Genomic DNA, 15,129 nt, shown 5'->3' with positions numbered 1-15,129 from the left:
GCTCCGACGCACCCTCCTGTCAGGGGCCCTTTCATGAGCCCATCTATGAGGAAATTCTCCCCAGGCGACAGTCGTACAGGAGCATGACAGGAACGCTTTGCCCTTTGAAGTGGAGTGACAATATTAGCGACGATGTTCTTGACATAGCATCTCCTTCTCTCTATCCTCTCACTCCGTCTATTTTCCGTCTGCCACCACCCCAATTCACCTACCCCTTCTTCCTCTTTTGTTCTCTCTCCTCCATCAATTCCCTGCTCTGCGACTCCCCACCTCTCCCCATTTTTGTTGTCTCACCTTTCATCCCAATCACTCGCCTGTGTTTTTTTCTCATCCTTCATTACACTCACCTCATTCCTCCTCCACCATCCATCTGCCATCGTCCACCCTCTGCTGTTGCCTTCCCACCTTTCCCCTTTCCCCACCTGCCCTCCCCCCTTGTTTTTCCCTTATCCCTATCTATATCCTCTCTGCCCTTACCTTTTACCCCCCCCCCCCCCCCTCCCTCTGCTACTCTCCTCGCATGCTGTTGGCAACCTCTCAGGGAGGTCGGGAGATCAGGGGCGGATAGAAATGGGCGACTGGTCAGCGTTAATGACACGCAGGCTGAGGGGCCACGGAGGTTGCCTCTCCTGGGAATGTGAGGTCTCAGGCATCGCGGAGAGAGATAAATAGACGGGGCGGGATTTGTCGCATGAAGGGGGAAGGAACGCATTCCCTTTCTGCGTACACAGGGGGTGGGGGACATGATGAATTTTTCACGACGATGATATCTGAAATCATTTGGGTTTTCGACAGTGCGAATGTGCATGAATAATGAAATACAAAAACGTTCCCCTGGTTAGAACAAAGGGGATAAAGGCATCTATGAAATCAAGACATAAAAACCAATTTTGCCCGAGAACAATCAAAATCCTGCTTAATCCCTGAGAATCCTAAAATGAGAGTGCTGGCAGTTAGAAGAACCGCACAAGGAAAGCACAATCTCAAAAGACTGTCACCTGAAATAGGAGAAGTAAAGGAGCAGGTTAAAATAATTTATAGTGAGAAGATAACATGGAAGACGAAACACATTAAAGTCAGGCCACCTTTGGATTCCCTAATTAAATCGGCTTCTCAGTAGGACGTCACGTAGCCTTTCCTAATGCAACCATTTGTCATTCCAGACGCGCCAGAGAGGGAACGGGCTGAAAGTACCTGTTAGATGTTCCTGGTTTTCAGGAATAAATGTGGTTGCTGCGCAGGTTCCATGCACACAAATGAGAGCCTGCTGTTGTCTGCAGTGCCTGGAGCACTGCACCCAACGGCAGAGAGGCTGTCCCATACGGATGGCACACGGATGATTTTAAAGCTTGTTAACTGGATTTTTCTAATGAGGTAACCCAAATAAAGTGTATTTATGCCTCTTTCATAAAGTCATTCCTTTTTGACGTGCCAATGGAGTGAAATCCTTTGTTTCAAAGACAGACTACATCCTCCTTTGATGTGAATTGGCTGTTGCCTATTGCCTGGCATGACATTTAGAAATCGACCAAACCGCTGTGCATTATTGCTCATAGACCCGCATGCAGCACAAATGACCCTATATAACGCAGGACCTCCACCAACCTTCATCCTCCCCCACCTCCACCTGCATCGCAACGGTGTCCTCCCTCACCTTCTCCTCCCCGCAGTCTCTGTGGTTATCACAGAGAATTTGAAGGATCTACCCTGACATGCGATGTGGCACAAAATTGGATTTCCAGCGTGATTCTCTCCCCGAGCCTCTCGTAGAGTGTAATCCACGCTGGGACTAATTGAATGGCATGCCAACAGTACGAGTGTGTAAATGGATGGCCGCTCGTGAAATTGGTCTGTGACCTGCTCTTTTTTCTTTTTTTTTGTTTAATGGCCTGTGAGTTCAGAGAGAGGAAAGCACCCCCCTCCACGCACACACACACACACACACACACACTGTCTCAGCTTTGCCAGATTCTCCCTTACCAAAACACATCTTTAGTCAATGTAAGCTCTTTACGTCGTTTGGAGGTGATCCTATATGTGCTGCTATCTGACAACCTGTGAAGTAAATGACTAATCTGAGCAATCGAAAAAATCCTACGGACCTGAACTAAACTTGAATGATGGGCAACTTGGACTATAACCCTTAACCATGGCTTTGGCCCTTGTAAATAAGCAACGCAGCAATCTTAAGTCGGAAATAAAGGTGTTTGAGGTACAGGATGACTCACCACAGCGGTGACACTTGCCTGACCGCCGCTATCCCAGAAGGCATTGCATTACCCTCGCAAACCCCCTATACGGACAGAGGAAACAGTGACGCCGCAGACGCAACAAAGCCTTTGTTTTTTTCTCATGTCGATAACTCCGCACAAAGCCCTTTAGTCGAATCTCAAACTTTGGTCATGCCCACTGCTCTGGGCCCCCCGCCACCCCTGATCTGACTGTTTTTTTTTATAATTTACGGTGTTTTCATGCCCAGAGGACTCGATGCAGCGGTTTCTTGTCCGAAATAAACTTTCGTCTAACGTGTGCTTGTGCCACCTCATTTGTAGTGAGCACTCTTCCTACACGCCCCCGCTAAAATATACACACCCACACAAATGCACATAGACAGGGTGGGATGTGGAGCTGTAGACTCAACACACACCTACACGCACACACACACCAGGTACACTGTGACGCCATACAACAACAACAAAAAAACTGCTTTGTACAAATGAGACTGGCAGTGATTTATACAATAATAACATGCGGCGCAAAAGAAAAGGCACTAATGAAAGAACAGAGATGGATGATAAGACATGAGGAGAGCATACGTACCGGCAGGATTTCATTCACCCGACTCTCTCCTCTGTTTGTCTCCCCCCTCGTTGTGGATGTGGCTGTGCCTGCCGGTGTGTTTCCAGAGGAGAGAGAGTCTTCACCGTAGCGACCGGGGCTCAGCTGCAGAGACTGACATCATCTCTTTCAGAGAAGAGGTTTTCCCCTCCCGCTATCTGCACCTTCTCTCTCTCTCTCTCTCTCTCCCTTTCTCCTTCACTGTCTCAGCCTCCCTATCGCTCCCTCTCTCACCCAAATTTAACCACTCACTCACTCTGTACAGTAGTACACTCCTCCCATCGCCCCCTCCCCTGATCCTATTCTCTCTGTTTCCACATATTGCTACTACCTTTCAAAGCCAACACATGTGAAAGATCTCGGCGCTAAGAAGGTGGAAAGTGCAAAAGGAGGACTTTCACAGCTGTTTATTATTCACAGCAGCCTAGAATTTATTTATAGGCTATATTTTACCCCTCATAATCAAGCATCTGAATGTGTCATCCCAGAGGAAACTTATCCAGCAGGGGTTTTTTCTATTAACGGTTCTATAAATAGATTTGGTTGCCTGCAGGTCTCTCACAATTAGCTCTTCTCTTTCCCTTTCCTTCCCCGCTCCTCCCTCCTATCCATGTTAAAGATCAAGGGTTATAGGAGTACATCAAGACGGGAAGCGTGGTGGGGAGCCTGCTTCCACCTACCCGATTCTTTTAGATCTGCAGGAATGAAAAAGGCGAGGAGCAAAGCAGAGGGAGCCTTTTTAAGTCCATTGAGACGGATGCCTGCTGTGGCGCCTGCGGTGGGGGGGGGGTCGGTGTTGCTGTCCATGGTGCTGATTGTGGCAGAAGGAGACATCACTGAGGACAGCAGTGACCCTGCAAACATATGAAAAAGAAAATAGCCTTGAACAGAGCAGGGCAGAAGGACCTGTTTCAGCGGGCTGCAGATTCCTTAATAAATGCATACGCACCTGCTTGCACAATCACACACACACAAGTAGAGAAGTTCACACACAAGAAAAACACAAACCACACATATAGAGACTTAAATCTACCTCCCACCCTCCTCTTCTGTGTCCCTCGGGCATTTCTCTGTGTCTCAACTCATTTAGGCTTACATTCATCATTGTATGGTAACAGTGGCAGGTGGGATTAAAATGGATTAGCCCTATTAGGCAAATGTGTGGTGCATATTACACCCATACCCACACACACATGCACACACACATGCACACGCCGAATTGTCTAAAGAGCCACATGAATTTAAATCTTTTGTACTCAAACACAAAGAAAGCAGAGAATATTAAAAATGCACAAACATGTCTGCACACAATTCACAGACGTCCACAGTCTGGTTAAGGCACAAAATAATGTTGTAAAGGGCCATCAAAGCGGCTCGATGATAACATGCGCGGCAGCGGAACGGGCGGGAGAAGTATAGATGATGTGTACTTTGCTGTTTTTCTTGCCACTCACACTGTGGACTCCTTTTTGTTTTCTTAACTCTCGTCTCAAGAGGTAGCTTTTAGAATCTCGCCTCCTTGTTTCCATAGTGACACTTTTCCTCCTTTGTGCAAGAGAGTATGCGTATGTTACAGAGACACACAGAGAGGAGAAAGACGGGCTTGGGGAGGAGGAGAGGAGGGGGAGCTGACAGTTAGATAACTTGCTTTACTTAACGTTACAATTATTCACTGTAAAAAGAGAGAAGAAAAGAAATCCACAAAGCCATTTTTTCGGTTGAAGGAAAGCCTTCTCCTCACTTTTCGTTGGCCGTCAGTAGTGCGCTGCCGCAGTTTGTTAAAAATAAAGCTGTTGTTTCTGTTAAACTGATATACCAACAATAGGTTCTGCTAATTTTGTGCTTGAGTTCATTTCTCTCAACAATTGATTAAACACTGTGCTGCAACTCTCTCTGTCAATCTGCATTAGACCAATTACCTGTCAGCGGTGAGTTTATAGCAAGATAAAAAACTGCGGGGGCAAGTATTCGATGGTGTATTGTATGCTTCTGAAACCATACGACAATATCCAGTGTATCAAACAATTTGCTTAAGCAGAAGAAAAGAACAAGTATCCAACAAAATACTGTTAAATACCCTCTTTCTAAATCTAATTCTTTACCCAACTGTGTCATTCGGTCACGTTATGGTGACACGCACAGGTGTGTTGGATGTCAAATCCAGAAGTAATGATGAAAAACATACAGAATGACCTTCAGGGCTGCAATATCTCCCCAGATAAACAACTGCCTGAATCTGAATCTGTTGTGTCTGTTTCCATTTGAAAAGTGTATATCTTTAAGAGTTTAAATCTCCTCTTGTGGCACAGCGGAAATCGGCACAGAGAAAAAACGATTAGCCGATAAGCATGTCCCTTCTCCCTAAGCCCTCCAGCATCTCAGCAACAGCATTCCACATCAGTGAATCAGAATCAGAGGCGAGACACTAGATGCTCGGCTGAGACGCGGGGTGGACTACACATAAGGGGATTGCCTCAACTGAGACGCCGCCATCTTGAGCGGCCCCGACCTGACAAATGGGATAAAATGACAGATGAGGTAAATGTTTGTTGGCCTTGTTAATTATTCAGCAGCCTCATGACGCAGCGCATTTAAAACCACGACTGAAAACTATTGTCTTCACAAAGCAGAGTATCAGCGCTCTACAGTTTCCGGATGCCCGACAATAACTCACGCGGCAGAAAAACAATCATGTGAGAGCAATGTCAGGGTGCTATTAAATATATATTGCAGCTGTTCCCCATGACTGGTTAAAGGTAAGTGATTTGTGACATTTCTTCTTGTGCCGAACGAAAGAGAGAAGAGCACAAAGAGCGGCGAGGAAAATAAAGGGAAAGTGGTCAATTGTCAGCTGTTCATTTCAGCAAAGCTTACTGATGCCTGAGTGGCACTGAACGGCTCTCGGCAGCAGGTTGAAGTCGTCTTACAGCCAGTAATGGTCAGGGGCTCCATCACCTCGGACTTATCTCCAAAGTAAAAACAGCCTTTCACCCTGACAGCGAGGCCGAGCCGGCCGTGTTACCTTGCAAGGATTTGTTATTACAAAGATATTGAAGTTGCTCGTCCATCTGATTTCACATCTGTGCGTCCGAGCGAGACTGTGTGTGTGTGTGTGTGTGTGTCTCCAAGCAAGTGATGCACAGCCACAGATGACTGCGTAGTCTCATCTTCACCTTTTTTTTTTTTATTTAGTCCTGAATCAATCCCCAGAGTGTAACAATACCTATTATTCGCTCTATAATTGGACTGTACGGCCGCACATGTGATGCCGGCGGATGAGAGCTCCTACTGACGGTGGTGCCCGGCCTATTAATGGTATTTTACTGGCAGCAAGGACGCCAGGAATTTACCGTTATTTTAAGGTATAATACCGTCAATGGTTTTTACACTATGTTACGTAAAATGGATTACTGTATGTTACCGTAAAATTGAACGAATTTTACTGTGAACTAACTGCAATTTACTAGCAGTCGACGCTAGTAACTTACTGTTTTATTTACAGTGCCCTACTGTAATTTACAGTATGTTGTCGTATGTTGGATTACAGTTTACAGTTGTTACCATACGATTACTGTTTTTGTGTTATAAATACCAGAATGTTACCGTTTACTTATAACCGTATACTTTTGCATTTGATTCCACACAAATTAAAGAAAGACATCCAAACTCATTTTGGTCATAGTGGTTGGAGTTTATTATATGCCTTTAAGACAAAAATGTTAGGTATTTGTAACCAAGAACAAAACATAAAATATGCCGCTTGTATACAATAATAAAAAAATGAATCATAAAATCATTAGGAACAAGGTAAACTAACTGCAACAATACGCTATGCAACACTTTCAATTGACTGCAGCAAACGGCTGGCGTCTTTAATCCCTCTGTAAAACAAACCAAAATTAAATATTTAGAAACACTGTCATTGGTAAAATATTAAAATTACAAAGTTGAGGAAGACAACAAGATGTAAGGAAAGAGAATATTAATCATGCTAGGCAAATAAAACTTACCAACGTTACTAGGATAGACGAGGCAATGAGAAACTCCTCTGGTGTTGAACTGCACAGGTGTTCTGGATGAACTGAGATTACGCGTCTGACGTCACGTTCAGGAGCAGTCGGTCACGATTAACACTCAAATTACTTTTAGGCAATGAACACTTTGAATAATACAAATATTTATAATCTTTACATTCCGGCCAATGAAGCGACAGTGAAGGCGGTGCATGGGATAGGGAGGTTTGTGCTGTGCAGCACAAGGTCGGCGGTTTGAATCCTGGCTGCTCCCTGTGCCAAGTTGAAGTGTCCCTGAGCAAGACACCTAACCCCCAATTACTCTACATAAAATTATGTCAAACCATGGGCGTTTTGGATAAAAGTGACAGCTGCATGTATAGTAATGTCCTGTAAGTCAAAGTCATCATCGTATCTCATGAGATACTATCTCATTATGATGACTTACAAGACCTGTAATTCAGTGGCTGACATGGGCTTCCATACATTAACCGACAACAGATGTAGATGGATTGTGATTCACTGCACTTCACTTCACTGTATTTCCACCACTTCATAAAATATATGTAACATGCAGTTGAATTACGGTAGTCTGCTATTATTGTAAATTGACAACTTTAACTGTTTATTCATGACATTGGCCGTTAATTTACAAGCAAGGGATGGAAATTTAACTGTATGTTACAGTTATTATGACATACTGTAAGATACCGTTAGAAATGCACCGTAAATTTACAGCAATTTGTTACAGTGTTGAATAAAGAAGAGATAACGCTGGCGCACACACATAGTGTAGTTGTATAAGGCGAGAAAATAGATAAGCGAGAAAGGCAAAAACCTACACATACACACATTTGCTTAGTCACTCATTTGTCTCACAAATCAGACCAGCCAGTGAGCGACAGAGATGACAAAATGCAATCGTTTGTGCAATGATATGAAATTTGCCCTCAAGTGAATCTTGAGGTAAGTCGCACATTGAATTCTTTGCAGGGGATGCCAAGTATTTGCTCTCAAATTCCTCATTCTGCTCACTGTGCACAACACTGGCGTAACAGACTGTAAGTTTGAATAGCTGCCAGTGAAACTAATTATTATTCAGTTCCCCCTGTATTCTGGTTTGCCTATTTATATCTGTGTGTGAGGGTGTGATATCCTACAATCTGATGCACATAAGCCCACACGTGGGTGCACATGTGCGCACAAAAACATGCAAACGGTCAGTGAGCAAAACATAGTGAATTTGTCTCAATAAAGCACTCGAGGGGGTATTGGTAAAAAACACATTTTGGACTTTTGCCCCCAAAAGCACTACATGTCTCCAGCTCTTAGTGTATTTGCTGTTCGCTTTGTTTCCACGGAAACCCCCCATTGCCCAAACATCCCCACGCTGATGGAGACTTGCATTAAAAGTCTACGCCGCCCCCCCCCCACCTCCCCTCTCTCCCTCCGTGTTAAGCCCCTCACTTCCATGTCTCTCCCCTGACATCACGCAAGCAAACATTTCTGAGAAACTGCTTCTCCCACAGTCACTGTTTTGTAACCCCAGAACTCAAGCTGAAGCTTGGGCTAAAAAAGAATCAATGGAGAAATTAATAATAAGAAGAGTATTCAAGACTTTTCTTCCGACAAAAGCAAACCAAAGTGATGGAACACTATGTGGTCCCTAAAAATCAATAACATTGCAAAGCCCAGAGTTAAAGGTTTTACGGGAAAAAACATTGATTTATCTCCCCCAAGTTGGCTGCTTTCACACCCTCTAATGACACCCTCTGCGTCACATCGCGGAAGCAGACAAAGGTCTGTGCACACGGATGTACAGAACAGGTAAAGGGGTGTAAATTAGTGGCCATAAATCAACATGGAACCATTTTTGAAGGGGATTTCCTATTGTTCTACGAATCCCTTCACAACTTGAACGTGGCCTCAAAGAGTTTATATTTCTCAGTGAGCAAAGAAAAAAACTGATGTCTGGGGAGATTAATAAATGAGAGCAACCTAAAAGTTTGAGGTTTATCTTTTTAAAAGGGTTTTTTATTTGATGTATGCAGTAGGTGGAGACATTACGGCAAGTACAATTTAATTAAACATTCAGCAATAAATACTGCAGTTGATATACAGTAGTTATGTTTGAGGCTGCACAATAGGTATTGATTTAACTCTTTGGGAAATTTTGAGATTGTTGCAGATTGATAACAACAGAATTATGTAACATTTGTAAATGTTTGGGTTTTTTGCGCTCTCTTTTGCTTCTGTATACCAGGCAAGATATAAACACATCATTCTCCATTGTTGTCATTGTCAATGGCAGCTTTATTAAGATGCCTGAGGTTTATTTTAGTGAGTCCCACATCCACTGCATTGCTGTCATAAATATTCACTGGCATAAAATGTGTATTAATCCACAAATAGTCCTCAGCAAATGCATCATCTACTGTATCAGTAACGTTTGCCAAAAACTGCAGCATCCAGCTCTCTGTTTTGTTATTCCATCCAGCAACTTATGGTTGGTAGTTTCCAGCAACAGCAGACCAGTATTTTTGACGTAAAAGCTGTGATGAACCCTTTTATGTCACCAACCCAGCACCAAACGGTAGAATTAGCAGCTAGCTGCAGTCCAGATAGTGGAGCTGAAGGAAAATCAATATTCTTTAAACGAATCCTAATATTACTCTGTAGCTGCTAAATGTTGAAATAGGGAAATGTTTGCTTACACATTAAACTGTCTACGGTGATAATGATTACAGCTTTTTGCTTTGGTGTAAATAGATTTTTCACTAAATGAATTAAATCATTCCAAAATGTGGTAATGTTTTTGTTTTTTAGATACTCTGCCTTTGTATTGTCTGCCAAATATTCATGCCAAGGTTAAACGCATTAACTCCCATCTGATCACTCACTTTATTATTGATTAGACAATGTACTGACATCATCACTGATGTATGATGACGATCATGACATTGCTTTAATGTTGTGTGATTCATTACCTGTTTGCATTAAACTCACTTTCCTCTGGGGCAGTGTTATGTTGGATAAAACTCGTTATTAATCTCTTCTATAATCCACTCATCTATTTTCAGCAATCTTTTAAGGGTGTGTCTATAACTGTATTACAAAGCCATTTCAACACTTTTCCCCAATGATGAGTATATTTTGATAAATTTCTTGTTTGTACTGACAAAGAAAACAATAAGTACTGCTATTTTTTATTAGTTTGCAAAACACATTATATGCATGATAGCGTGAGCAGGAGAAAATGCACTTGAAGCACAAAGAGAGAACCATTGTTGAGGTAGCAACAATTGGCTCGGATACTCCAGAACCCACAAAACCATTAAAAAGTTGCAGTATGTTGTTTTTTTACCATTAAATTAGTCACAAAAATGTAAAAGTCTAGTCTGTTGTAATGTTGCATACTATGTCATAGTTTGACTTTCTAAACATATACTATAGTGTTACTTTTGTTTGATTATAATGAGATTCTGTAGTAAACATTTTACTAACATACTGTTGCAATAGATTTTTAATTTACAATGACGTCTATTGTGGAGTTGTACAACAGCCTTGCACAATGACCCTTTAATGCTTTGGTGAAACGCTATATTTTACTTTACATGTTAATGTCCCCAGGGGGACAGGCGGAGCGACGCAGCAAAAATAGATCCTGGCTGAAGGAGGAGACGCTGCTGCTGCCGGGAGCTGATCTTTCCTCCTCGTGCCGGGACGTCAGTCTGCAGGTCGCAGGCTGCAGCGAAGCCGGATGTGGGTCGGTCCGTAACGAGCTGCTTGCTGCTAGAGGTCCCCGCTGGAGCTTCTACTGGAAATGCTTCATTGCTGATGTTTCTTTACAAAATCCGACATCGATATCCTCTGATTTTTAGGACTTTTTTGACATACCATTTTTTTTATGCAACATATGACCTTTTTAGACACCCTCCTGTGAGCTATCCATAAATGTTGTTACCATAACCTCGATCAACTAGTAGACCATAATGTTTGATTATTTACTTGTTTTGTGCAACTATTTTACTCTACAATGCCGTGTATGACTTTTTAACACACTATACTGTAATGTTTTATGACATGATATAATAAAAAATATTTTTTTACTTTTTTATGACTTTTGTTCTATAGAATGATATTTTTCAACATGCTGCTTTCACTAAATATTAACATCTGGTATAAACGGCTTATTCATCTTCTGCAGACACTTACCTGTGTGTGGGTATATGCATTTCAAAGCCATTTCCATGAACCTTCTCTCAGGAAGGGCGATATTCACAAATGGAAAGGCTAGAATAACAACAACAAAATCAACTCTTTATTCCGTCTGTGTATGACGTTTGCACTCTAAAAAATGTCACCGTAAATTAACGGTATTTTACTGGCAGCGAGGATGCCAGGAATTTACTGTTTTTTACGGTATAATAACGTCAATGGTTTTTACATTATGTTACTGTAAAATGGATTACTGTATGTTACCGTAAACTTTAACCAATTTTGCTGTGAATTAACTGCAATTTACTGGCAGTCGACGCTAGTAATTTACTGTTTTATTTACAGTGCCCTACCGTAATATACGGTATGTTGTCGTATATTGGATTACAGTTTGTTACCATACGATTACTGTTTTTGTGTTATAAATACCAGAATGTTACCGTTTACTTATAACCGTATACTTGTGCGTTTAATTCGCCGCAAATTAAAGAAAGACAACAAAACTCATTTTGGTCATAGTGGTTGGAGTTTATTAGATGCCTTTAAGACAAAAATGTTACATTACATTACAGGTCATTTAGCAGACGCTTTTATCTTTAAGTGACTTACATTACACTTTAAACCCATGGCTTTTTCACATTTTGCCCAGGGAGCAATTAGGGGTTAGGTGTCTTGCTCAGGGACACTTTGACATGGAACATAGGGCAGCCTGGACTCGAACCACCAACCTTGTGCTTCCCAGCACACCTTCTCTAACCCCTGCGCCACGACGACCCCGTTAGGCATTTGTAACCAAGAACAAAACATAAAATATGCCACTTGTATACAATAATTAAAAAAATTAATCATAAAATCATTAGGAACAAGGTAAACTAACTGCAATAATAGGCTATGGAACACTTGCAGTCAATTGAGTGCAGCAAACAGCTGGCGTCCTTAATCCAGAGCCTCTGTAAAACAAACCAAAATAAAATATTTAGAAACACTGTCATTGGTAAAATATTCAAATTACAAAGTTGAGGAAGACAACAAGATGTAAGGATGGAGAACATTAATCATGTTAGGCAAATAACACTTACCAACGTTACTTGGAGAGACGAGGCAATGAGAAACTCCTCTGGTGTTGAACTGCACAGGTGTTCTGGATGAACTGAGATTACGCGTCTGACGTCACGTTCAGGAGCAGTCGGTCACGATTAACACTCAAATTACTTTTAGGCAATGAACACTTTGAATAATACAAATATTTATAATCTTTACATTCCGGCCACTGAAGCGACAGTGAAGGCGGTGCATGGGATAGGGAGGTTTGTGCTGTGCAGCACAAGGTCGGCGGTTTGAATCCTGGCTGCTCCCTGTGCCAAGTCGAAGTGTCCCTGAGCAAGACACCCAACCCCCAATTACTCCACATATAATTATGTCAAACCATGGGCGTTTGGATAAAAGTGACAGCTGCATATATAGTAATGTCCTGTAAGTCAAAGTCATCATCGTATCTCATGAGATACTATCTCATTATGATGACTTACAAGACCTGTAATTCAGTGGCTGACATGGGCTTCCATACATTAACCTACAACAGATGTAGATGGATTGTGATTCACTGCACTTGTATGTGTATTTCCACCACTTCATAAAATATATGTTAACATGCAGTTAAATTATGGTAGTCTGCTATTATTGTAAATTGACAGCTTTAACTGTTTTTTCATGACATTGGCTGTTAATTTACAAGCACGGGATGGAAATTTAACTGTATGTTACAGTTATTATGACATACTGTAAGATACCGTTAGAAATGCACCGTAAATTTACAGCAATTTGTTACAGTGTGGTGTAATAGTGTCGAAGACTTCCGTGTATGACATAGAATACCGTGGCAAACCAATACATTAACCTACAACAGATGTAGATGGATTGTGATTCACTGCACTTGTATGTGTATTTCCACCACTTCATAAAATATATGTTAACATGCAGTTAAATTATGGTAGTCTGCTATTATTGTAAATTGACAGCTTTAACTGTTTTTTCATGACATTGGCTGTTAATTTACAAGCACGGGATGGAAATTTAACTGTATGTTACAGTTATTATGACATACTGTAAGATACCGTTAGAAATGCACCGTAAATTTACAGCAATTTGTTACAGTGTGGTGTAATAGTGTCGAAGACTTCCGTGTATGACATAGAATACCGTGGCAAACCAATACATTAACCTACAACAGATGTAGATGGATTGTGATTCACTGCACTTGTATGTGTATTTCCACCACTTCATAAAATATATGTTAACATGCAGTTAAATTATGGTAGTCTGCTATTATTGTAAATTGACAGCTTTAACTGTTTTTTCATGACATTGGCTGTTAATTTACAAGCACGGGATGGAAATTTAACTGTATGTTACAGTTATTATGACATACTGTAAGATACCGTTAGAAATGCACCGTAAATTTACAGCAATTTGTTACAGTGTGGTGTAATAGTGTCGAAGACTTCCGTGTATGACATAGAATACCGTGGCAAACCATAAAAACTTAGCAGGATAACATGGGAACAGAAACATTCAAAACCTAGAGTGAATAGATTTTGAGATAAATATATAACATTGTGTGTATTTCTTTTAGTTTGAATGCATTGGTGTAACAATTATTACTGGTTGGTCATTTGTTTATTTATTTTCATTTAATCGTTTTGAGAATTATCTTCACAATCTGATATATGAGGCCACGGTGCACATCACTTAATTTATTAATTTATTTACAACTTTCTATGATCAAGTGCTGCGTTATGTACGTATGACACACTTTGTATGTTATTTCTAACGGAAAGCGCATTGGGGGAACGGTTTAATGACTTCACCTAAAGTTTAGTATATCCATCACGATGTGCCCCCCTGACACTTTGGTCACTAGCAGCAGGCGGTATGATGTGGCTGAAGTGTAAGTGGCTCTCAGAATGCAGGATAGCCTGTCAGACGGAGGCCCTCAGGGGAACGACTTCACGCCGTGTCTGGTTCCAGAATGGCCTTCACGCACACTCCCTCTCGTTCTGTCTCATTCTCTGTGTGTGCGTGTGTGTGTGGGTGTGTGTCCGAAGTCGACTTGGAAGCTGGTCTCTCTCGTTTGGCGTGTGTGGGTGGTAGAGCCAGAGGGTGGAGGGTGTAAATCTCTGTCCGGCAGCACGCTGCGATGGGTGTTTGGGGAGCGGTTGGAAAGCTGGCTCACAGGCGCTCAGATTGATGAAGTGATTGTGATGGATGGAGGTAATAAAGGCCTGGATGTCCTGTCTGTTGCCAGTGACGAGGCTGGTATGAATCACCCGTCTGGGGCTGCTGAACATGACGCTACCCCAATTCCCAGGGCCCCTCCACCCTTCCACCTCGCTCCGTCCCTCCGACCCCTTTTATCTCTCCGCCTGTTGACTTACCGTGGTGACGAGGAGATCGCTGCTTGACTGGAAGGCGGCGTAAACGTTCAACAATATTCCATTTCTGCATCAATCTGTGCTGATGCACACTTCATTTTGAATACAACAATATCATGAAGCTAGTTCACCCGTCCCCGAAACGGAGCGCGCACGCAGTTCAAAGCATTGCGAGGCGTTCATTAATTTTGTGCCCAAACATCACTTGTTGAGTGATTGCGAGACATGCGTGAGAAAAAAAAAATCCAATCAACTCAGCCAGCAACTCCTCGTGAATAGGGTCATTTGACTAAAGAAGGCCATCGGAAATTGCGGTGTTTGTGTCAACATAACAAGTTAATGATCTTGGATGATAATTGGTAGTTGGATACTGCCGGCGTTGCGCTGTGGCACCGTTGAGGTTCAGCGACGGGGACCTCGTGTGATAAAAGAAGCAGGCGTGAGGGCTTTTAAAGTGGCACGATGCTGTAGGCGACACAATTCATCACGAGCCCCATGAATATTCATCCAGCGCTCTCCGCGCTTCCTCCGGGGCTGGTGAAAACACGTCTGCATTAAGTCTCTTCTCCGCGCTGCAGTTTGAAGACACCTGACCCTCCTGGCCTCTCATTACCACACTGTGCTCTCGC

Source organism: Gasterosteus aculeatus, chromosome X, assembly GCF_964276395.1.
Source record: "Gasterosteus aculeatus chromosome X, fGasAcu3.hap1.1, whole genome shotgun sequence".
NCBI classification, from domain to species: Eukaryota; Metazoa; Chordata; class Actinopteri; order Perciformes; family Gasterosteidae; genus Gasterosteus; species Gasterosteus aculeatus.
The sequence above is the reverse complement of the archived record's forward strand: the minus strand, read 5'-3'. Positions refer to the sequence as shown.